The following is a 25,776-nucleotide window of genomic DNA, read 5'->3' as shown; positions in this document are numbered from 1 at the left end:
CTTTTGCCCTTCCAGAAACAGTAGTATAATGTAATAGAGCTATGGCAGGGAAGACAGTGGAAAAAGTGAAATAGGAAGTCTGTATGATGGTCAAATGGTAGAACAATATTAGAAGGGCCAAATATCAAACAATTTTCATTAATGGCACCAAATTAGGATGGAAGAAGTAGTGAAATAGTACTCAAGATAGTCATGGAGAAATAGATGAGCAATTCTAAGAATGGTATTAAGTAAAGGAAGAATTACATTTGATCTTTCCTTCCTGAGTCTTATTCTCTGGAACAGAAGGATTGTAAACTATAATCATGGAAAGAGTGTCCATATAAATAAGACTAGGGATTCATCAAAATATTGTCAAATGTTCTTTTTTTAAACCCTCTCCTCCATTAAAAAATGGCTCAAAGATAATTTCACTATACTTCTAGGTAACCCTCTTTAATGATTGGTAATGACACATACAGTCCTTACTTACTCATTGAATTAGATTCATAGAATTCTAGGGACTTTCGAAGTCCATTCCCACCATGAGGCATACTATAGTATACACATAGCAACCAACAATTGTTTGGATTGACTTTATTGTTAAAATGTTCACAACTTTCCAAGATAACTTAAGTTGTATTGGAAGTCCATATACATTCTAAATTAATTCATCCCTATATCTCCCATTACTGCTCCATGGGCACCCTTCAAATGTTGTTATTATAAGCAACATCTATATGGTAGCATTGGAAGTAGATGGTGATGATACACATTCAAATAACAATTATTATATTTTAGGCACTGTCCTAAGTGATTTTCAGTTATCTCATTTGATCCTCTCAATAAAAATTACTGAGAATTAGTTCCTTTTACTTTCCCTTTTTTAATAGATTAGGGATCTGAGATAAAGAGATATAATTGTCTTGTCCAGGGTCACACAGTTGATAAGTCACTAAAGATTAATTTGAAATCATTTCTTCTTAACTGTAGACCCAGAACTCTGTCTACTGCACCACCTAAGGAACCTGCAAAATCCATTATGTCCAACCACCTCATTTGGTAGATGGAGAAACTGAGTAACAAAGAGAGGAAGGCAATTGCTGAGGATCACATAGCTATAAAACAGTAGATCTAAGATTCAGTCCCAACTCTGCTCGTTCCAAATCCAACATTGTTTTTCACTGTGCTGTGTTGCTAAAGAGGTAGTTAAAGGAAGTAACTGCAGAGCTTTTAAAAATGTACCATATTTGTCACATTTAATAAAAAAAAAAAACTTAAATCTTAAGGGAGCTGGGCATTTGAAGAAAAAAAAAATAAGTTTAGTTGCATTTATCAAAGTTCACAAAGCCCTTCACAGACTGGAAATTAGCACTTTGGGCCAAAATGAGGATAAGCCACAGGGGACCAACCAGAACCCACACGTCTGGAAACAGAATGCCTAACAGAACTACCCCTCCCACTCTCCCTCCCTCCCTCTGCTTGACTGGCAGTGTGAGTTTCCAACAAGCAATTTCTTCACATCATCAAAGTCATAGAGTGTTTTACACCTTTCAATAACACTCAGAATTTGGCAGGCTAGGGCCCTTCTGTTTCTCTGCCAATGTGCAGTATCAACCTCCTTCCTGGTAGTACAGCTTAGTTCCTGTTATTGTACCTCCCAACCCATCAGGAAAATGCAGACCATTGCTAAGAAGGAGGGATGACTTGACAATCCCACTTTATGTTTCTGCATGACCAAACTTCAGCTTCATTCCAAAAAGGAAGAGGGGTCAGTGACACCACAGTCAGAAATCCTTGGGTATTCACAATAATTAATCAAATTGAGTTATCAATTCAAAGAATTTATAGATGGAAGGACTATTAAAAATCATCTGATATAAACTACAATTTTAAAGTTCAGAAAACTGAGACCCAGAGATAGAAAGTGTCTTCTCAAAGATCAGACAGATAGAAAACAAACAGAACCAGTTTTCTATCACAGATCTTCTGATACCAAGTCCTGAGATCTTTTATTATGTTATCCTACTTGTGAAGTTCACTACAAAAAATACATATTGAACACGCACTATGTGTGAGACAAGTTTGCTAGATAATGGTAGAAGTACAAAACAGAAAATATAAAAACGAAACTTGGTTCCTGTCCCCATGGAGTTTATAATCCAATCAGAGAGTTAGTCCCAAAACACCAAAATCTTGTAGAAAGTATTTGGGAGTTAAAATTGTTTCTTTATGGATTTTATCTCCTAAATGAAAATAATTCTCTCCTTTCCCCCTTCATGCTGGTGAATAGGATGATGTCACACAGTTAATTTTGATTTTAAGACCATAGAACATCTTGAGATTTACTCAGAATATATTGTCAGTATGATTATCCTGGGCCAATAAAATTCTCTAAATTAAAAAGAAAAAATTCATCTCTTCAATATTATCCTTTTCTGCCTTGTGTTGATTGCCTTCGCTGATAGAAAAACAAACAAATGCCTTTTTCTACTAGAAATAATGCAGTTGGCAATACCTGCAAGTCATTTCTAGGCAAATAAATGATGATTCAAGCCTAGCTCAGGAAAAAAAGTGTCACTTTAGACTTAGTTTGTGTTTGTCCTTCTCTTTTTCTGTGGTGTCCTTAATCTTTTCTCTCCCTACCTCTAGCACATCATGATTTTCCTGTTGTGGCTCTTCATGCTGGCAGAGCTTAAGTTATAGATTTTTCTTTCCTATATAGCTACCCTTACATACCTGTCCTATATCCTCTCAGATATTTAATAAGAGAATACATGAAAAGAAACATGTGTTAAGTGCTTTCTGTAGGCCAGGAGGATAGACTATAATCTGCCAACTAATTATTAAGAGCTAAGGAGATAAGGCCTGGTAACATCTTAAAATCTTACTCTTCTAGGATAATATATTTACATTTTCCCTATGGTTTCCCTATGGTTCCTCAGCTACAATTCACTGAGTCAAAGATGGAGGAAGAGGAAAGGAACAAGAAGATATAAGAATTTTTCATTAGCCTCCAAATGACTGCATATAGTTTTCAACTATTCTTCTTAGGTGTATGTTTCTTTCTCAATGGTATATGTGGAGGCAAGAAGGGATGCATTTTCAATACAACCTGAGTTATATATTACCTTACCTCCAAATATGTCCCTTCTCTCAACATCCTAACTTCATTATTTCTTTTGAGAACTTGGATGTCCTTCCAATTAACTGACTTAAAAAAATTACAATCATCTTTGGTTTTTTCTTGTTCCTTAGTTGCCGAATCTTGAAATTTTGCCTCCAGGATATCTCTTGCATCTTCCTTTTTCTTTATTCAAAAATGCCATCACCACAATTCAGTCCTTCCGTTTCTTTAACCTGAACTATCAGTTTATCTTTCTAATTAGTCTCCCTTCTCCCTGTCTCTAGTCTCTTCACTCCCCAATTTTTCCATCATATAGATACCAAATTATTTTTTATGTAGGTCAAATTCTCCCAAATATATAGGTCTAACCAATTCACTTCTCAGCTCAATAACCTTCAGGAACCACCTGTTGTATATAGAATAAAATACATTTCTTAGTTTGATATTTAGATCTTCTAAAAATCAAAACTTAAAAAAATCTTTTAAACCTTAGTTTACATCCATTTTATTCACTTTATATTCCAGGGAAACTGAAATAGCAACTGATCTTCAAATTATTCCAAGACTTTTCTCCACCATTAGTGTCAGAAAAATCTTCCCTCATGTAATATTCCCTCTTTATTACCACCTTTCAGAATATCTATTTTCTTCATTGTCCAGTTTAGTTATTTATCACATCTGATCCCTCACAATTATTTATAATCTCCTTTCTGCAAAATCTGTATTTATTTATCTGTGAACTTTGAGTTTCTAAAATTGCATGGACACAATATAAATTTCTTGAAGTTAAGGCTATTTAATTGTATATCCTCAGTTGCTGGTACAGTGTTTTGCACATGGAGAAGACATGTAAGTTTCCTTGTATTGCTTATCACCTGTCTACCCTCTACATGTTTATGTGTTAACATTCTTCTCATACTTTAACCTCTAAATCAGGTGCTACATCCTCTTTGAGGCTTTTCTTGATTGCTAACACTGCATGCCCCAACTCAAACCTCTCCTCCCTCAAAATTTTTCACAGCATTTAAATTGATTTTCTTCTATATTCTTATCCCACTTGAAATATAATCATTTGTATCAGTGCATATGTCTTCACTGCCCTTTACTCCACTTCCATATGCCCTTATTGGTAGTGGTGTCACTTTTCATCCTATATTCCCAGTGTCTAACAAGTGATTTGCTCATGCAGGAGAACTGATTAACAAATATTGGTTGCATTTAATTAAATCTGTTATACTACCTAGAAATGGTTTTCAGGAAGTGCTGTCATTATCATTCCTCTTTCCCTGCTTGTATTCTCTTCTAAAGAAATCATTCTAACCTTTCATCCTTGATCATAATCCTTGTCTATTATAATATTTCATATTCCCCAACTACATGCTAAAACAAATTTTAACATTTTAAAGTTTTGAGTTGCAAATTCTATCCCTTCCCTTCCAGAGACAGTAAGCAATTCAATATAGTTCATTCAAATGCAAGCATGTAACATATTTCTATATTAGCCATTACATACAAGAAGATTTAAAGTTATTTTAAAAAGAAAGAAAATGAAAAAAAGAAAGAAAAGAATTCAATTCAGTTTTTTTCCTATGGAAGCAGTGTGCTTCCTTGTATCTTTTAGTCTTGTTTTAGATCACTATATTACTAAGTCATTCACAGTTCTTCATCATACTGTATTGTTTACTGTGTATAATGTTGTCAAACTTCACTTTCCATCAGTTCATGTAAGTCTTTCTGGGTTTTTCTGAAATCATCCAGCTTGTCATTTCTTATAGCAAAAATATCCCTTTACAATCATTTACCACAAATGATTAGCCATTTCCAAATTGCTGAGCTTTCCTTCAATTTTTAATCCTTTGCCCCCATAAAAAAAGCTACTGTGAATATTTTATATAAATATTACCCTAATTCTTTAATCAGTGTAAAGGGGTCCAATCATTCTGGAGAGCCATTTGGAACTATGTCCAAAGGTCCGTAAAACTGTTCATATCCTTTTGATCCAGCAAAAACACTCAATCTATATCCAAAAAATACCATAAAAGGGGAAGAAACCCATATGTACAAAAAATTATAGCAGTTTTCTTTTAGTGGAGAAGATTTGGAAACTGAGGGGATGCTTATCAATTGGAAAAATGGCTGAACAAGCTGTGGTATATGAATGATATGGAGTTCTATTGTTCTGTAAGAATCACGAGTAACCTGAATTCAGAAAAGCCTGGAATGACTTGCATGAATTGATGCTGAGTGAGGTGAGTAAAAACCAGGGGAACATTGTACACAATAACAGCACCATTATGTGATGATCAACTATGAGGGACTAAGCTATGATCAATGTGTTAATTGGTATTGTCAAGTTAACTTTTTTCTCCCAATTTCTTTCTTTCTTTTTTTAAAAAAGTTTTTGCAGGGCAGTAGGGTTAAATGACTCACCCAAGGCCACACAAATAGGTAATTACTAAGTGTCTGAGGCCGTATTTGAGCTCAGGTCTTTCTGACTCCAGGACTGATGCTCTATCCACTGCACCATCTAGCTGCCCCCTGGACTTAGCTCCACTCAGTAGTTCAGTGATGAAGGACAATCCTGAGAAATCTGTAAAGAAAAATGCCATCCAAGCCTGAGAAAAAAACAGTGGATTCTGAATGAAAAACAAAGTATACTAAAGTTCACTTTTAAAGCATCTAGTTCTAATTCTTCTTTCACAACATCATGACAAATATGGAAATATGGTGAACATGATTATACATGTACAACTTCTACCAGATTGTTTGCTGCCATGGGCAGGGGGGAGCAAAGGAAGCGAGGTAGTAAAATATGAAACTCAATAGCTTGCAAAAGGATGAATATTGAAAACTATCTTTGCATGTAATTGGAAAATAAATAAATGAATAAACCAAGAGAATGGGATAAAAACATTTTAAAAGATCTAAAAGAGAAAGTTCATACTCTGAGAACCCAGGAGAGGAGGCTAATAAGATGAGTGTCCTTTTTGAAATATCAATCTAGCAAAATGTTAAAGGTTTGAACCCTTTCTAGCTAAGTCTGTCCAACATTTTTGAAATTCATCTCCAGGAGTCCCAGCAGAATGGGGTAGGCCAGTTAAAATGCTTTGAACACAGTTTTGAGCTAATCCCTTTCTAGTTAAGATAAATTTTACATATATACATACTCCTTTCCTCAAGAGCCTCCCTTCTGTGCCTGCTTTTCTTTGTATGACAGTACTTAGCACAGTGACTGGCCCATATTGAGTACCTTAATAAATGCTTGCTGACTAGCTATTAACTTCACCATTTTCCTAACAGGACTAATCTGAGATCCAATTTGTTGTGAAAGTTGACCATGGTGGTAGCATCATTCAAGGAAAATTGAAGGCTTAAAGTCAGATTATCTTGATTCAAATCCTGATTAAGTCCCTTGGATGACCTTGGGTGACTTTTGGTCTGCTTCCTCCTCTAGAAAATGAGAGAATTGATCTAGATGATCTTGAAGTTCCTTCCATTTTTTAAATCTTTGAATTCTCTTATTCCTAACCCAAGTCTATATTCTTTCTTTCCCACTCTTATGAAGGGGGAAAAAATAATTCAGAATATACAAACTAGTTTATTTGAGGGAAAACTATCCATTTTCTCAGCTTAATAATATCCCTTAGTCCTAATACTATGACCTCCATATTACAGTTAGAGGCTTTAGAGAATTGATTTGTCATTGGTAACATGAGTATGTGCTGAGTTAGATCTCAAACCCAGATCTTTTTCTTTCCAGATCAGCATTTTTCTTCCCATCACTATCCCAACTCTGAACAAGGTGTGTTTGGGTAATATTCCAGGAAGACCCAAAGTTCTTTCGAAGAAGAGGGATGAGTTGACCTAGAGCTATTAAACTTGCAACTGGGATCCTGTTCCCATTCTCCTCTGGTCTCCTTGGAGCAGGAGGAAAACAAGCTGTGTGTATAGCATTCAGTTCTTCTGTGGCTGTAGCTGTAGCTACTTCCCACCTGCTTCCAGGCATAACTGCCAGATGTTATTTCCAACCAGCAGCTGCCAAGATGGTGTTGATCCAAATTTGTGGAAAATGTTAGGCATGGGAAGCAGAGATAGCAGTAACAGGCTTTCTTCTGATCCAATATGGTTCACCCCCTGCCCTGCCATTAGGACACCCACACTTGGCTTTTTCCTCTGCTTAGTAGATTTATGTTAATTCATCTCACCTCTGGCAACCAACAGTATATGTCTATGAGATTCCTGTTCCTGGTTATGGATTTAGAGTATACTGGCGGAATAGAGAAAAGTTTAATATTCCACGTAGAATGACTTCATTTTACTTTGCTGAAAATACGTGGTTTAAAGACAGGTGGAATAAAGGATTTCCTGCTTTGGCAGGTATAAGAGACTAGCTTCTCCATGCTCAGAAGGGTTCTACCTTCCCAAGAGGAGGAGAATACCCCATTCATGAGCTCAAGGGGTCCTTTACAGATAATCAAAACACAGAAGAGAGACTTCTATATTTCTCATTACATTTAATATTAAATCTGATAGTTAACATAGACAATGTTCAGAAAAGACTTGGGATCATTAGCTGGTTAGACTCTTTGGGAAATATCATCCTTTTACAATGATTAAGAAATAATAGCTTGCATATAACACTTTAAAAATATTAATTCATTTGATGCTCATAACAAAAGTTGGTTGCTATTATTATCTTCATCTTAGTGATAAAGAAACAGGCTGAGAAGTTAAATAACTTGTCTAGGGCTACAAAGCTAGCATACATATGAGGTAGGATTTAAACTCTGGTCCTTGTACCTTGAATTTCAGCACTAGCCTATCTGGCTAGTGAAGTAGATAGAGAACTGGGCCAAGAAGTCACAGAAGAAACCACATTTGAATGGGGAGGTCAGCAGGCATTTGGACTTTTAAAGATATGAGGAAAAAACATACAAATCTGATGTAAGATAGCCTTAAAGAAAAAAGTTATTAGCTATTAAGGTCATATGGAAAGACCTCATCCTGAAATCTGTGCTTCAGCTGAGGCTTAAAGAATACCAGGGATTCCAAGAAGGGTAAAGGAGGAGACAGATAATTCCAAACATGGAGGACATATAAATACAATGGTACATAGATTAGAGATGAAGTATCATGTGAGAGGTGTGCAAGGTCAGTGTGGCTGTTTAGCAGAGTGCCTTAAGGAGATATAATAAATGATATTTGGAGATATAACACATGTATCTATAAACATATGCCATATGTATATAAACACACATGTAGGTGTGTATATATACATACATACACATATATATGATGTAATAATATATATATATATGTATATATATATATATATATATATATATATATATATATATATATATATATATATATATTTAGAAAAGTGCCTGAAGGATGAGTAATAAAACTGTAGAGATGTATTGGAACACAGTTGTGAAGTTTGGGGTTTTTTTTTAGGTTTTTGCAAGGCAAATGGGATTAAGTGGCTTGCCCAAGGCCACACAGCTAGGTAATTATTAAATGTCAGAGCCCGGATTTGAACCCAGGTACTCCTGACTCCAGGGCTGGTGCTTTATCCACTGCGCCACCTAGCCGCCCTATGTGAAAAGTTTTAAAAGACAAATAGTTTCATTTTTGAATTTAGAGGTAAAATGGAGCTACTGGAAGGGGATGACATAGTCAGGGCCAGACATTATCAAGCAAAGTCATATCTTTCAGAACAAAGAACCTAATCAATTTCCTCTGACACCAGATTGAGTGTATTTGCCAACATGAAAAGTACTTATTCTCTCTTATATTTTCTAAAGTCATTTCCAGATATAATGTTTTCTGTTATATCTTCTTTTTTTTAGGTTTTTGCACGGCAATGGGGTTAGGTGACTTGCCCAAGGTCACACAACTAGGTAATTAATAAGTGCCTGAGGTCAAATTTGAACTCAGGACCTCCTGACTCCAAGGCCAGTGTGCTATTCACTGCCTAGCTGGCCCCCTATTATATCTTCTTCAGTACCTTTCCCTTCAGAATCATTTAAACTATTAAGACTTCATTATCTTCATTTTTTAAAAAATATTGAAGTGACAATAGATGATGTCTAAGGTCCTTTACATTTCTGTATCCTGTTACCCTCATTTAGCCATTTGACTGAATCTAATTAGATCTTGGGCAGTTAAGTGATGCCTTGGAAAAGTGCTGGACATGGAGCATTAAGATTCATTTTCTGGGGCAGTTAGGTGATGCAGTGGACAGAGTACTGACCCTGGAGTCAGCAGACCTGAGTTTAAATCTGACCTCAGGCACTTAATAATTACCTAGCTGTGTAACCTCGGGCAAGTCACTTAACCCCAATGCTTTGCAGAGAAAGATTAAAAAGACTCATTTTTCTGAATTCAAATCTGACCTCAGATACTTAATACCTATATGACCTGGACATAGTCACGTATAGTCACATATATTTACCTGAACAAGTCACTTAACCCTGTTGGCCTTAGTTTCTTTATTTGTAAAATGAACTGGAGAAGGAAATGGTGAAACACTCCAGTATCTTTCCCAAAAAAAAAATCCCCAAAAGGGGTCATGAAAAATTGAACATTACTGAAAATGAGTAAACAAAAATAGGGATTACCAGGATTTAACTACCACTTTGGGTTCTATTCTTTCTTTTTTTGTGTCTTTTTTCAAAGAGGTGGCATTCAATTGGATTTATAGGTACCTTTTCCTACCTTAGTCACTGTTCATGGTCTCCACTTCCCCACCTCATATCTGAAAAGCTCAAGTACAACTCTTTTTAGCATGTAGGACCTAGGCTTCTTGTTATCCACTCCACTGAGAGAGAGCCAGATGAGTTCTGTGGAAAAGATTCGGCAGAAATTTTCTCCTTGGGGCCTCAGCAACCAATTGATGAGTGGCTACTCCTTCAGCACAAAATTTGATCAGCATGACTAGGACATGCTGTCCTGAATATATTTTATTTTGTAAGATTTTGCCAGTCCTGAGGGAAATGGTAATATTCATCAGTTTAAGATAATTAGTTTTGACATTTCCTGTGCTACCTTGCTTTGTTTTTTGTTTTTAGGTTTTTGCAAGGCAAATGGGGTTAAGTGGCTTGCCCAAAGCCACACAGCTACACAGCTAGGTACTTATTAAGTATCTGGGACTGGATTTGAACCCAGGTACTCCTAACTCCAGGGCCGGTGCTTTATCCACTGCGCTACCTGGCCACCCCACCTGTGCTACCTTGCTTTGATTGCCTTGATCATGTCATTCTCAAGATCTATAATACCTTTCCTTCTCCCAACTCTTGAATTCTTATATATCCTTTTAAGTCCCTGATTAAATGTCAATTTTCCCCTAATTTCCACATGACCTCTGACCTCCCTGAGTTGGCTAGAGCATTTCTCCCTTGGCATACTTCTCCCTTAGGTATTTAGAGTATGTTAGTGTGCATCATAGTTATCTGTCCACATCTCATATCTTCCTACAGGAATGTAAACTCCATGCCCTCTGTGATTTCTGTAAAGTTAATGCCTTATAGACACTTGAAAGATGTTTTCTCATTTTAAGGTTGTTAGAGAGTATAGGGGACCAGAATTGTTGCAGGACTGAAGATTCCCAGAACATGACTAATCTATACTGTTTTTCCACTTAAGTAGGAAGGATATCTTAGGCATTAGCTTCTTGATGCCATCCTTAATTTTAAAATCAAAATAATTTGTTTGTAGAAACATGAGCTAGAAATCCCAACTAGGAGGCACAAATTTTTAAATAACTTTTAATTTCCTTAAGCTTTTTTAAGAGACAGTATGACACAATGGATGGAGAATTCACTTAGAACCAGGACAATAAGGGTTCAAATCATGATTCTAACAAATACTGACTGTGTGACCCAGCAGAAGTTACTTAATCTTTCATTGGTCTAGGCCAGTCTCTAAAACTATCATTTACAAAGGTGCTGATTTTCATCATTAGTTTCCTTTTCCAGGAGAGTTTTCCATCCAGTCTTCCCACCCCACCCCCATCTCTGCCAGCATTTATTAGGTTCCTGCCACTTCTTGGCACTATCCTGAGTATCAGGTATATGAGGACAAAGAATAAATGTGCCCCTGTCCTAAAGGAGCTTATAAGTTGTTAAGGGGTATAAGATATACAAAGATAAGTAAATACAAGAAAATGTGAGGTTAGCATGAGCAATAACAAAAGGTTTAAGTAAGAAAAGTTATCAGATCTGATCCTTACAAAAAACTAGGAATTCCAAGATAGAGGAGTACAGGTCTAATTTGTGACAAAGAAGCAGATATGGGAAATGTAATGTTGAGTTTATGGAATAGCTAGTTCACTTTGACAGGAACATAAATTGCATAGAAGGAAGTAATAATAATCAAATTTGGGAAGTTGAAAGAAGGAAGAGTACAGAGGACCTTAAATGCCAAGCTATAAAGTTTTTAATTTGTGCTAGAGATGATAGGAAGTCAATGAAGATTTTCAGATGGAAGAATAGCAAGATCAGAATTTGTGTCTTGGTAATACTAAAATAGCAGCTGCCTGCTGGATAAATTCAATATGGTAGAGACTATAATTATTGAATTCAATTAATGGACTATTGCAATAGTCAAAGTGAGAGGTGATGAGGGTTATGAACTAGACTAGTGGTCATGTGACTGAAGAAAAGACAGTTATTATGGAGCTGACATCAACAAAGCTTGACAGCTGATTTAATGGGGAGCATTAGGGAGATTCATTTCTTGTTTTTGTTTTTTTAGGTTTTTGCATGGCAATGGGGTTAAATGGCTTACCCAAGGCTACACAGTTAGGTAATTATTAAGTGTCTGAGGTCAGATTTGAACTCAGGTACTCCTGACTCCAGGGCCAGGACTCTATCCACTGCACCACCTAGCCACCCCAGGGAGATTCATTTCTAAGGGAGAATCAAGAATAAGTTAGAGGTTGCAAATCTAGGTAACTACAAGAGTGGTGGAACCCACTATAGAATCCCTATAATTTCTTAATTATAATTCCAATGATCTTGCAGAAGGTTGGTCAACTCTTATTCCTTTGATAAACTGAAAGAGGTCACAGGAAGTTGAACTTTTACTTGGTAATTTTGAGAGCAATTCCCTATGAAAGGTACAGGTAGACTCATTGGCACTTCATTGATCACAGTATCCTCATTGTCTAAATAATTTAGGCTGCACCCAAGATGAATTGATTAGTTCCCATTTTTGTGGAATGAATTATATGAAAAGAACTACTCTTTTTCATTGGTCTTTTTTAAAAAAAGGATCTAGAATATACTTTTGTATTTCTTTCTTTTGCCTTTCTTCAGGAGAGAGCCTGAAAGAAAAGCATAATTAAGGTGATCTTGGAACCATAAAAGTAGCCTACCGTTGTCCTTGGGGTAGAGATTCACGGAAGAGACAACAAACTAAACCACATAGAGATCAAAAGTAGACTTGTTAACTTTAGCCTTGATGGAATAGTAGGTTATCCTTAGCTTGAGAGATGGCAGCTGTAGAGAGGAAAAGACATTTAGTCAAATGGTGAAAGTACTTGAACCTTCTGGATAAAGGAGGGAGGATTTCCTGCTGTACTTGATTCTGTAATACAGTAACATTGTTAGAGCATCCTGGGTGCTATAATGGACACTTAATAAAGTGTAAGGGATGGTTGTGTATGGGAGTACTATAAACTTTGATCACCTGGTGTCCTTGTGCACCTGAGCATTGTTTTGCTGGTTGATTGGAGAGTGCCATGGGAGTGGGAGTGGACTAGGGACTGGGGAAAATATTTAAGTATTTGTATTCCAGTGAATAAATGGTGATCTTGGAGAACTTTCCATCTTTGTCTCTCACCTCTTCAACAATGGTCTGGGTAAAGGATAAGCCAGCTGGCAGGAAACACAATAAATGGCCCAACCAGGGACATGAAATCTGATTGGAGTTCAGGATAAGGACCAGCAGATATGAGCAAGGTAAAATTCCAGGCTGCACCATGGAGCAAAAGACTTAGGAGAAGGTAACATGTCAATTGTTATCTAGAGGCAGACATCAGGGGTATTGAAAAGGGAAGTTAGAACAAAGAAGTATGGAGGAAATGGAAAGTAAGAAGAAACAAGTATTCACCAATGAGAAACCAGCAAAAGTAAGAAGAAACAAGTAAGTATTCAGCATTGAGGAGCCAGCAGGAAGTAGAGACTCTGAGGCAGGGGAATGAAGCTTCTTTTCCAGCAGCAGTCCACTGCCCAAGCACCAGTACCATGAATGGGATGCAAGGGACCTTCTGGTCATTCTTTTTGGTCACTGCTGCCTGTCTGGCCATGCTATGTGTGCTAAGAGAAACCGAAACCCCTAAAACTATGGCCTACATCAGAGACTCCTTGTTGATGCTGCTGACCCTTATGCCTATGCTGATGCATACAATGAATTCCACTCCTGAAGCCACAATGAATTCTACTCTACATCCTATAGCCAAGCACTCCACATACTTTTCTTGGGAACCAGAAAGCCATGAAGTACACACTAACTACACTTCCTGTGTTGAGAGTAAAAATGTCACATGCTATTGGACGGTTTGTAATGGTGCTGGCTACTATTCAGAAAATGCAACAACTCCAAATTGTACTATTGTTAACAACTCAAGTAATTGTTTGGTGGAACCTACTACCAGTCTATCTCCAATTAATTCTACAGCTAGACATTCACCTTCAGTCTCAACCATCCCATCTGTCACCACAGTTGTCACAACAGGTGCACCAAACACTACTGTGATTCCCAAATTCTGAAGAGGGAGGGGGGAGGGAGAAGGGAAATCTTTGTTTTTAGAACTTCAAAACTCAAGCCTATGTCTCAGAAGGTATGCATGCTTTGTTGCAGGAAGGGAAAGACCTCCCAAAAAACTTATTTTAGAAATCAAGGGACCCCCATGCCTTCTTCCTGGTTTGGGGAGGAGGGTGTTTGGGCAATGACTATGGTTTTCCTAGGCTATTGATTGGAAAGCTTCATGTTCAATTAGTTAAGAAAAAAGGGATAGAAGACTTTTTTCCTGGGATTGGGAAATTTAGATTTTATCTTTTGAATGAAGACTGTGCCTATGGCTTATATTTCTATAATAGAATAAGTTATTTTTCTTTACCGGACTTAATTTGTGTGTTATGTATATATGTATATTTAATCATCAATAGGATGTTTTCACATCTCTCTGCTAGCCTGGAGAGTGGGAAAATGTTTCCATATTCTGAGATCTGGTACTGGCGAGGCTATCACTCTCACCTTGGTAAATGTGTTTCAAGAGAGTTGTTTCTGTTGTTTGTACCTCTGTCTCTGTGTGTGTATAATTCAGAAGGAAATTATATTTGAATAAATTATTTTTCTATGAATTTGGGAATATTGAATCATATAAAATAATGATTTATTTGGGGAAAGAGTTGTTTGTACTATCTGACCTATTTTGATGTTAAATTGATATGATTGTCAAGCAGTTACTGATGTTAAATATTTCTCCTTTTAGTTTGGATTTTGAATTTGATTGCTTTGAAAGGTCTTTTGTTGGCAAAAGAAAAAAGTTGGTAATCTTTGTCTCATTTATCATCACACCTTTATGGTAAGGGAAATATCACAAATCATGACCCCCTTCTGAGAAAAATTTGTGGATTCATGCATAATATAATGATGGAAATATTATTTTGTAAAATTTAATAACTCATGTTAATTGACTTGGATGCTTAGGTGTTTTAACCTTTGTTTAATTGACATTTGTTTGTACTATTTTTGAACTTTTGTTTATAACTTATGTGGCATCCATTATGTGATTTAATTAAGGAATTTTGCTTCAAAAAAAAACAAAAAGGGGGATTTGTAAGGGACTGTTGTGTGTGTGGGAGTACTGTAAACATTTATCACCTGGTGTCCTCGAGCCTTGAAACTTTGTTTTACTGGTTGATTAGAGAGTGCCATGGGAGTGGGAGTGGACCAGGTTCTGGGGAGGATATTTAAGCACTTGTACTCTAGTGAATAAATGGAGAACTTGGAGAACTTTCCATCTTTGTCGCCCGCCTCTTCAATGTTTGTCTGGGTAAAGAATAAGCCAGCCAGGAGCAACCATAACAATAAAGTGGTGTCATTAGGATTTTAGGGAAGAGGCAATAGGGAACACACACAATCACCATAGGGAAAGATGCTCAATAGTCCCAAAGACTCATCTCCCAATAGGTTCATCAGGAAATGCCAATGAGAATCCCTCTATATTGAAATGGTCAAGCAGTTTTTACATTGGAGCATTTCAAGTGATTCAGGAGTTAAGATTTCCATTGTCTTGAATTATTTTTCATTTATGCCTAACTTTCTAATATTGGTTTTTCATTCTTAATCTTAATCATCACTCTCTGCACACAATCTGTTTTTCAAATATAAAATCATTTTGTAAAGACATAGCATTTAGTCACCACATACTTATTTCTTTCATCCTTTCAGATATCTGGAAAATCAGCTGACAAAACTAATTTATATAGGGTGCTCTAAGAAAATGGTAAGAGGTCCCTCCAAAAAAAGAGAATTTAGAAAAGAGGATAAAGTGGTCGAGATAAACTTAACCCTCCCATTTTTTGTCAGAGACTGGAACTAAAACTATAAGATTTCTGTTATATCAGAGTTTTTACCCCTCAATTACTAACTAGAAGTAGCTTGCTTTTGTATAGTGCATTAAGATGTGCTTTCTCTATGCACGTATTAGAATATCACATCCTATGCTTCTGCTTCTTTATCCTGTAATTGTAGGATATCACCATGCTACTTGCTTGTCTACATAATTGATCTCCAATTGTATATAATAGACTTCTGGTGGATCTGGGGAAGTTGGTGGCACAGTGGATAGAGTTGGAAGTTGGAAAGTTGGAAGACCAGAATTCAAAACTGAGTTTTGACCCTTACTATCTGTGTGACCCTGGGCAAGTCACTTAATCCTATTTGTCTCAGTTTCCTGAGTTTCAAAAAGTGACAAAAGAACTGGAAAAGGACATGGCAAACCATAACAGTATTTTTATCAACAAAACCCCAAATGGGGTCACAAAATATTGGACATAGTTGAAAAGAGTGAACAATAACTATCTAATAGATCTGCCAGTCTGAAGTTTGCTTGTTGTTTTCCCCTTAAATTATTCGCTCCTTGAGGTCGTGGATGTTTTTGTCTCTTTTTATATTCCCAACACTTTGCACAATACCTGGAACATAGTAGTTACTTGTTGTTTGATTGATCTCCAAGTATCTAAGATTTATCTGGCTCTAGTCATTGGGATTCACCTTTAACAAACTGTTTCTGAGCTGGAACTTTTTGAAGCAAATTTTCAGTTCCCTCTCTCCTAGAATCTTTCTCAATTTCAAGCAAATCACTAATTTTCTAGTATAGATCACCCCTCCAAAATACGAACTATATCTGATGATTTGACATTGACATGACTAAGACTTTATGTTAATTATCACATTTGACTTGAATATGTATATAACAGATTACACATTGCTATAATTTTTTTTTGATTTTTATGTTTTCCTCACAACAATACTTTAAGGTAGGTAATGCAAATATATTATTGCATTCAGTTAAAAGATTAGAAAGCTGAAGTTCAAAAAAGGGATGGCTCACATAATTTATGAGTATCAGAATAAGGCTTCAAAATTTTCAGTGCTCTTTCTATTATTTTTATTGTTGTTGAGTCATTTCCACTCATATTAACCCTTTATAATGTTATTAGGGCTTTTCTTGCCAAAGATATTAAATTCATTTGCCTTTTTCTTCTCCAGCCAATTTTGCAGATGGGAAAATTGAAAGAAACATTAAGCTTCTTGCACAGAATCACCCAGTTAGGAAGTGTCTGAAAGGAAACTTGAACTCAGGAAGACATCTTCTTGACTCCAGCACAGGATTCTTTTCACTCCACTACTTAGCTGCCATACAATATGATAATTAATGAATGGACAGCCCCCTAAAAGGGACATTGAAGGAAAAGATGACCTTTTCTTAGTAGTTCCCTTAGTCTTTTAACTGATGGATATTATTAGTAGTTTCACCCCAAGTGGTCTACTCTGAGATAACCATAGGATGATGGCTCTTTTTAGTCTCTCTTCCTTCTCTGCTGCATCTCAAACCTATATTTTCTTTCTCCTCTTGCTGACTGCCTCTATGGCACTAATTCATTTCACATCAGTATTGGGAGTCCCCTTTCTTCAACCCTATGTCTCTCTTTAAGAACTTCAGGGTATGACTCAAATCCACGTTCTATCTCAAATATATTTCTCTGGGTGGCTAGGTGGCACAGTCGATAGAGCACTGGCCCTGGAGTCAGGAGTACCTGAATTCAAATCCAGCCTCAGACACTTAATAATTACCTAGTTGTGTGGCCTTGGGTAAACCACTTAACCCCATTGCCAAGGATGAGAGACTTCAAGACTTACTGAACTATGTATGCCAAGATGCCAGACAGTTCTTTGATCTTTATTATTTAAAGAAAGAATAATCATCTCTGGATTCTTAGTAAAATGATTCCCAATCCAAGAAGAATAGGAAATAAAAAGAATTAAGCTTATTCTATTTATCTTCTAAGGCAAAAGTAGGACTAAAGTTTGTAAATTAAAAGAGAAGATTGCATCTTCATTTGCTAGGGGAAATTTCTAACAATTAGTTATCCCAAAGCATACAGGACTTTAAGAAGTAGTGAAAACATCATCATGGTAGGCCATCAAATAAGATGTAGATGAAACCTTTCCAGAGATGTTTTAAGCCACACCTAGTTAAGGTAGTTTTTTGTTCACAGGAAAGGCAAGTGATGGCTAATCCCATCCAAATTCTGTAGAATCTTTAGAAAATTCCCATCTTTTATAGTTAGACTTTCTCATCTCCTTTTTGTTCTAATGCCTCCTGTTTGTTAATTATTTCTTATTTATTTTGCATATAACTTGTCTGTCTTCATTGATTGGTTACCTTCCACATTAGATTATGAACTTCTTGAGGATGAAAACTATCTTTTGCCACTTTTTGAAACCCCAGCACTTAAGACAATACCAGGCACATAGCGGATGCTAAATATTTATTGATTGATTTATAAATGAGACCCTCTCCTTCCAACTCTACTCTCTTCTTCCTGGCTGTCTTTTCATCACCTTTTCTCTCTCTCCTCCCTTCATTCTTTTCCTTCCTTTCTATGTCTTGTTAGTGTGTTCTTATGGGGAGATGTCTATGTCTACTATAGCAGGGCTTATAATGGAGCATAAAAATATAATTTGCCCCAGTTTTCTTTCCAAAGCAACTATAATGTTCCAGTCCCCAACGCTCAATTTGGAAAGATTCAATGAACCTGTGCTTTGAAAATGAACACTTCACAATCAGATACTGAGAATTTCTTAAGCTGTTTAGCCTCAATATATATGTTTTTAATATTAGTTGATGTAGATTTAATATCAACCAAGTATCCTAGTTAATTAAACATGTTGTTGGGGATATTTACAATGCTTAATTCAACTATACTCAATGGCCTTAGGCACCATTTTCCCATCACTGGGGTATTATCCTTTCATGTTGGGTAAGTAATAAATGCTAGGAAATAGACAGTGAATAGTGCAGTTTTTCTCCCCCAGTACTAGATACTTGGGATAAATTTGTGTTTGTGATTTATCTTTGAAAAACACTGCATGTTCAGGGAATTGTTCTGCTTGTACGAGATGTGTTTTCCTGTTTCCTTTTTTCTTATACCCTTTGGAAAATCTAAAATTAATGTAAGATAGCTTCCTGAAAGCTTTTTTTTTCCTACAAAGCAGGTTACAATAGTTGATCTCAATATGAATGCAATATTCTCAGAGTAAAAAAAGTACAGTCAATTTCTGGTAGATAAGAAAAAGTCTTCCCATCTGCTTTTAGGCATGTGTATGTATAATGAGATACATACTTTTGACAACTAAAAACTGGAAGAATTAGGTAATGCCTTCTCTAGAAGGTGATCTTAGAATTGTGTTCTGATCAGAACTATGGACTTCAAGAGATGATGGGAGAACATTTAAGGGATGGGGTACAACCTGGTTAAAAAATGCAGAAAAAGGAGACTAAATGTGATTTATATAGTGGTAACAGCAAATAATCCAGTTTGGTCAGAATGTAGAGTCTAAATAGGGGAGAAATGTGACATATATTAGAAACTTAGCTTGAAGTTAGATTGGGAAGGACTTTAAATACTAGTCAAATTTGAATTTTATATTTAACCCAATCAGAAGCTTCTTGAACTGAGATAAAATCTGCACAGTTCTGTGCAAGAAAAGAGAAAAGACATCCATACTCAAGAGGGGGAAAAATGGATTCTGAATACAGAATAAAACATACTATGTTCACTTTTTGATTTTTTTGTTTTTCTTTCTTTCTCATGTTTTTTTCTTAGTTCTAATTCCTCTTCTACAATACAACTAGTATGGAAATATGTTGTATGTGATTGTACAAGAACAACCTATACCAGATTGCTTGTTGCCTGGGAGGGAGGAAGGAAAGAGAGGATGGTAAAAAAATGTGGAATTTAAAAGTTTACAAAAGGATGAATGTTCAAAATTACCTTTGCATGTGATTGGAAAAAATTATAAAAAATTATAAATTAATTAATTTATATTAATTAATTAATTAATTCATAAAAAAAATAAGGTCATATTTCCTGCTTTAGCCATTCAAACTAGATTCACAGAAAGCAAAGTTACTTAGGTGAAACACTGGTTAAGACACAGAATATGTCAGAGACATCCTGACAAACATCCCTATAAAAGATACTCAGCCCAAAGTTCACACCTTTTCACAATGAACCAAGCCAACAATTTTTCTCCCCTTCCTTCTCATAAACAAGAAAGGACTTTTCCCTGAAAAATATAGAGAGATATCCCACCCAGCTAATAAATTTAAGTCCTTTCCCTTTACCCTTTGCCTCTTTTCAGAGCCAGGTTAAGATCAGCATACTTGTGAGAGACCAGAATCTATTATTCAGAAATTGAGACAAAAACTGATGATATCAATCTCAACAGCTGAACTAGTATGCAAGGTGAAAGACATGAACAGCTTCACTCTTAAGTCTTCTGAGTTGTCTCTAGTATCACTATATAAATACTATTTGTAAGTTATCATCTAACAATACATGATTATCTGTATTAGTAATCACCCTACAGAGATGCTCTAGGAGACACCAAAATATTACTCAAGTATTGGGCCTCTGAGCTCCTGCCCCATACCAGGATAAATTCTGCTCTGTTTCACAGAGTACATGACCTTCTTAAGCTCAGGAGGTAGAGAAGGGAGGCAACTTGGTAATCATGGAAGTGCCATTGATAGAGGCAAAAGTAATTAGAGTACTAGAGCCTAAGAGAAGTTCATAAAGAAAAAAACATCAAGGTACAGTAAGTCACAATGTCTCTCTTTTCCAGTTTTTCACTGACCACATCCAACCATCCCCATTTTGTTCTGGCTGCTCTAAGAACTGGTATCATCCATCAGAGAGAACTGCAGTGGATGACATCATTCTCCTTCCACCTCACCTCTGTCAATTCATTCAATCTTTGTGTCCTAGGAATCAGTTTTTTAATTACAACCCAGTTCCCACTCATTATGTAATACCATTCGCAGTCAGAGCTCTCTTGTCTAAAGTAGAAATGAAGAACCTGAAATAATTTTTTCCCCCATGTTCCATTTTTTCTTCTTCAGAAAATGAAATTGAAAAAACAAACATGACTTCAAAGTAGCTCCTCAGGGCTGCTAGGTGGTGCTGAGGATAGATCACCAGTCCTGGAGTCAGGAGGACTTGAGTTCAAATTTGACCTCAGACACTTATAATTACCTAGTTGTGTGACCTTGGGCAAGTAAGTCATTTAATCACATTGCCTTGCAAAAACCTAAACCCAAAACAAACATAGTAGCTCCTCCACACCCTTGCTATAAGCTCTCCGGGCAAAGTCTCCTTCCTAAAAGTCATTTCAAATTGTCTCATAAGCTTAAGGTCCCCAAAGTTGAAACCTCCAACCTAATTGTAATATGAGATAATTGATTGCACTTCAACTTCCCCTAGAGACATCTTACATTAGTCTCCCACAAAATCACACCACCTCTTCACCTATCAATATCCTTACCCTTCACTTTTCTTCTCATTTCTATACTCCCATAATTTACCCCTTCTTTTCTGGGTGTCAGTTTAATGCCTAAACCCTCAACAGCAACTACATAGATATTGATGTACATAGAGATTAGGTATAGAGAATGCTCACAGTATTTATGATTATCAATTACAAAAAGACTACCACAAAAATAACCAGCCTATGTGCCAATATTTGTGACAGAAAATGAGAAACAAGTAATTCTAGACAGCATAGTAAGCTCCAAATTAAATTAATATAGCAGCTGGGGACAATGCAACTTTCACATGGATCTTCCTATATAAACTTGCTCTGTTTCAAGGTATTCTATGGACTTTTATCCACTTATAAAACATATCTTACAAATCCCCACTGACATATTTGCTTTAACTAATAAGTCAAAGAAAAAAATTAATTCAAAGCAAAAGCATGCAATGAAATCACAGCATAATACAATGAGAAATAACTTGAGGCACATTTTTGCACAGGTATGCAGGTCTTTCAGATGTCACTTTCCCACTCTTCTCTGGGAAGAGTGGAAACATCAAGGGCACACACACTGAGAATATGTGACCACAACATATATGTATATAAAAGTAATTCATATCTCTGAAGCCCAAGGGCAATCACTGATTTTAGATATTTCTACTGCTCCATCTCATTGATGACCTTAAATGACATCTATTCTCTTCAAGATTGTGGAAGTGGTACATAGTCATCAACTGGAATTATTCCTAAAGAATCTCATAGAGCTGTTGTTGATAATCTCCAACTTATTCTGTTGTCTGTTGTGGCTACCAAGAGATGACTTCACTGAAACAGGATTGTGCAACTGCTTTCTACTTTCAGCTTCTGGGGTCAGTTTGATGCTGCAGCTGAAATGCTACCTCTCACTAATGAAAGGAAGATTGGAAACTGCCTAGGTTATTTTATTTCAAATCCCCAGAAACTAAAGTTTAAGCCATTTTAGAAAGGGAGGACATACATCTAGACTGTCATAGAAAAGGGGAAAAAAACCCTTAGTTGTTTCTTCTTCCCCAAAAGGAGATCAATTCATTCTTAGAACCTTGATAGTAAGAGATGTTTCCACTTTGAAAAGTGATTCCTTTTTCCTTAGTCTAAGCTTTTTTTCAATACCATATATCTATCCAGAAAAGTAACACATTATGTCTATTTTTAATCTCAACTTCCTGTTCATCCAGGATAGTCTTTCTGCTCAAATCTTCTATCTACTTAGGTTTAAAAATTCTGTATATTTCCCCTTCAAGACCCATTGCCAGATGGCACCAATTCAGAATCATTGTAGCAGTTCTCATTCCATTAAACTTCAAAGGCTGTTTTGGTCTAAGTACGCCCACTTTTCTTAGCCTCATCATTCTTTTTGGGCTCCCATGCAAATAAATGGGATGAAAAAAAGGTAAAAAAATACAGTGGAGTCATTTCAGAACACCATTTGCCACTTTAAATCCTAGTTTCAAATTCCTGTCCTTAATTTAGATTTATTACCTTTACCAAATCATAGAATTTGGATAGAAAACCTACCCATCATCAATATATTAGTTACTACTCAGTGACAAATCCAAAGGTATTCATCTGTATGAATGTGTGGAAATATAGAAAGAAATGGAAAATATGTTTCAGAAACAGAAAGTGAGAATAGCCAAAGAATTAGAGACTATCAAGGAACTTCACACTTAGGCATATCGAATGCTTTCTTTAAGATATGGATAAGACACAATTATCATCGTTATTGGTAAAAATGAATTTATTATATTTTTAAAAAGAGCAAAGTGCTTATTTTCATAAGTAACTATCTATATAATTAGAACCAAATTAGACAGAAGAATAAAAATTAGAAGAAATAGTGCCAAAATGCTATAACTTCGGTCAAATGATATATTGATTCTGAAACAAAATGGGAAATTGGCAAGTGAACACACATTGATACAAACCACTATAATTTTCTAAAAAAAATCAAATCAATATTCACAATGAAGAGACCAAAATTAGCTAGAAAATGATGCATTCTATAAATAGTTCATCTTCTTTACAAGAATGGAAATATAATAGCCAAAGGCAAAAACGTTTTTAAAAAATTTCATTATAAAATCTTATAGAGGGCTGTGACAGAAAATTGTGAATGATATAAAAAAGAACCAGTGGAAGGAAAATCAAGTGAGGGCAGCAGAGTACAGTATAAAAATTGTTAAATTTGAATTTAGAAGACTAAAATTCAGATACTGAATTTGCTAATTATTACTCCTGTAGCCTTGGATAAGTCACAAATTCTCTGGGCATCACTTTCCTCACCTGAAATATGAGAGAGCTAGAATAGATAACCAACAAGAGCTCTTACAGCACTTAAAGCTATGATCCTAAAGTTATCAAAATCTTGATGAGAGATCCAACTAAATCAAATCATACTAAGAGCAATTAAGGATGGAACTGAAAAGAGGACAACCAACAAAAAATGGAAAAGCATGTCAAGATGTCTGTAACTATTTCCTTTCTTTATTAATGACATTTTTGTCCATTACATTTAGATCACAACTTGACACAGATGAGGAAGAAAGCATAAAAATGACATTGAAATCATGAAACATAGTAAGCATTAAATGCTTGTTGACTGACTTAAAATAGAAAAAAATGAAAAACAATCAGTTTGACTAGCAAAAGCTAAAGCAGAGACTATCACAGAGTTGAAGATGGCATGGTTTTTAGAGCATTGAAAGATCATTTCTCAAGGTCTCTGAAATATAAGAAAGAAACAACAGTTTGGGAAAAATTCAGATTGTTTTTATTATTATTATTTTTAAAAAGGCGATATGAAACTAGTACTAGCCTGAATTCTCCTTATTTTACCATCTCTTCAAAATATTTATGAAAATAATCATAATCAGACATTGGGAAAATCCTTTGAGAAAAGAATATGCAGGATTTTACAAATGATATTCAAAGGTAGATTACATTTTTAAAAAAATAAGTATTTTTATTCTTCACCAATTACATGTAAAACCAATTTTTAGCATTCATTTTTGAAAATTTGACATCCAAATACTTTCCCTTCCTTCCTCTCTAACCTCCTAATTGAGAAGGCAGGCAATTCAATATAGGTTATACATATGTAGAAAATACTTCACATTTTTGTCCATTTTTTTCTTTTTTCGGGGGGTTTGTTTTATTGTTTTTCATTTCTCTTTAAATCATTAGTTTTCATTTGCTTAGTTCTAATTTTTAAGCAGTTAATTTCTTCATTGAACTTTTGAAACTCCTTTTCCATTTGGTCCATTCTATTTTTAAAATTTTTTTTCCTTTAGAGAATTTTTATGCCTCTTTTTTCCCATTTGGCCAGTTCTGCTTTTTAACACATTCTTCTCCTCACTGGTTCTTAGTATCTCTTTTACAATTTGGCCTATTTTGTTTTTTAAGATTACATTTTCTTCAGAATTTATTGTATCTCCTTTTCAAAGCTGTTGACTTGTTTTTTTCTATGATTTTTCTCATATCACTCATTTCTTTACTCATTTTTCCTCTTACTTGATTTTCAAAATTCTTTTTGAATTCTTTTATGTCCTGAGACCAATTCATCTGGTTCTTGGAATCTTTGGATGTATGACCTTTAATTTTGTCTTCTTCTGAGCATGCTTTTTTGATCTTTCTACCTACCAAAGCAGTTTTCTACAGTCAGAATTTTTTTCTGTTTGCTTGTTTTTACAGTCTATTTATTTCTTCACTTTTAATTCTTTGCTATAATGGACTCTGCTTCCAAAGTGGAAGATGTACTGCAGAAGGACCTGCAAAATTTTCAAACTTCCAAAGAAACTTGATCTCAGAAGAGATGTATTTATTCTCCCTGTCTATGCTCTTATATATGAGTGACCAGAAGGATTCTTTTCTGTGTTAGAACTATGGTGAGGGTCTCTGGTTTACTGTGACCACAAGCTTTGATATGCTAATGCTGCTCCTTACCCTGGGTCTGCCACCTAAAATCTGAGACTGGGCAAAGCCATAGAGTCTTGCCTCAGTAATAACAAAGAGGCCCCTGTCATCTCCTAAGGACCAATTGTTCAACCCCCTCACTGTCTAGAGGTTAAAAGCTTCAGAAAGCAGCCTCTGCCACTGGTAATTCAGTGGCTCCCATACCCTACTTATGGTTTGCTGGGACCTAGTGTGAGTGATGCAGCTCACCCTGGACTATGATCCACCCTTACCCAGTATCTTGAGACCTTTCCTGCTAGCCTTCTATTTTACCCTATCCTTTTGTGGGTTCTGCAATTCCAGAAATTGTTTTATAGCTTATTTAAAGGTATTCAGATATTCTATGCTGAGAGCTCAGGCAGGTCACTGCCTTTTTGCTATCATCTTTGCTCCACCAGAGTAGAATGCATTTTAAGAATATTCAAATGCACTATATTAAAGATCACAGACTATTTATTATATACTGAATACTACAATATTTGATTCACTAAAACTAAGCACTTTATCTCTAAAGGTGTTCATTTAACAGGTTTCTCCCACTAACACATCAAAATCAAACAAAA

General features: G+C 35.7%; 1 long non-coding RNA gene across 3 annotated transcripts in view; it reads right to left on the bottom strand.

Moving 5' to 3' along the window:
- The window catches only part of LOC141504179 (uncharacterized), a 452,895-nt gene that overhangs the window by 266,768 nt on the left and 160,351 nt on the right, over positions 1-25,776 (bottom strand). For 2 of the 3 annotated variants that reach the window (XR_012473240.1, XR_012473239.1), the window contains one exon: positions 5,537-5,696. This is a non-coding gene — a long non-coding RNA (uncharacterized LOC141504179). Of the gene's footprint in view, positions 1-5,536; positions 5,697-12,485; positions 12,610-25,776 lie in introns of all 3 variants that reach the window. The other variant, XR_012473241.1, reaches the window with a different exon arrangement.

The sequence above is a fragment of the Macrotis lagotis genome, chromosome 1 (genome assembly GCF_037893015.1).
Source record: "Macrotis lagotis isolate mMagLag1 chromosome 1, bilby.v1.9.chrom.fasta, whole genome shotgun sequence".
In the NCBI taxonomy this organism is placed as follows: Eukaryota; Metazoa; Chordata; class Mammalia; order Peramelemorphia; family Peramelidae; genus Macrotis; species Macrotis lagotis.
This window is presented reverse-complemented; position numbering and strand designations above follow the sequence as displayed.